Genomic DNA, 329 nt, shown 5'->3' on the forward strand with positions numbered 1-329 from the left:
CCAAACTCCATTATGCTACACTTCTTGATATTAAAGTTCACCTCCCACTTTTGAGTCCATTTCCAGATTGTGTCCAGGTCTGATTGTAATGAGTCACAGTCCTCATTTGTTGATACTTTCTTTAATATTTTTGCATCATCTGCGAAGAAATTCATATAACATTCAACTCCTTCGTCCATGTCGTTTACGTATATGGCAAACATGATTGGAGCCAGTACTGACCCTTGTGGAACACCACTTATCATTTCTTCCCATTTCGAGTATTTGTCTCTAATTACTACCCTCATTTTTCTCCCAGTCAGGAAGTCTTCCATCCATTTTAATAAATT

The sequence above is a fragment of the Oratosquilla oratoria genome, chromosome 9 (genome assembly GCF_046742065.1).
Source record: "Oratosquilla oratoria isolate Oo_2021 chromosome 9, ASM4674206v1, whole genome shotgun sequence".
Classification (NCBI taxonomy): domain Eukaryota; kingdom Metazoa; phylum Arthropoda; class Malacostraca; order Stomatopoda; family Squillidae; genus Oratosquilla; species Oratosquilla oratoria.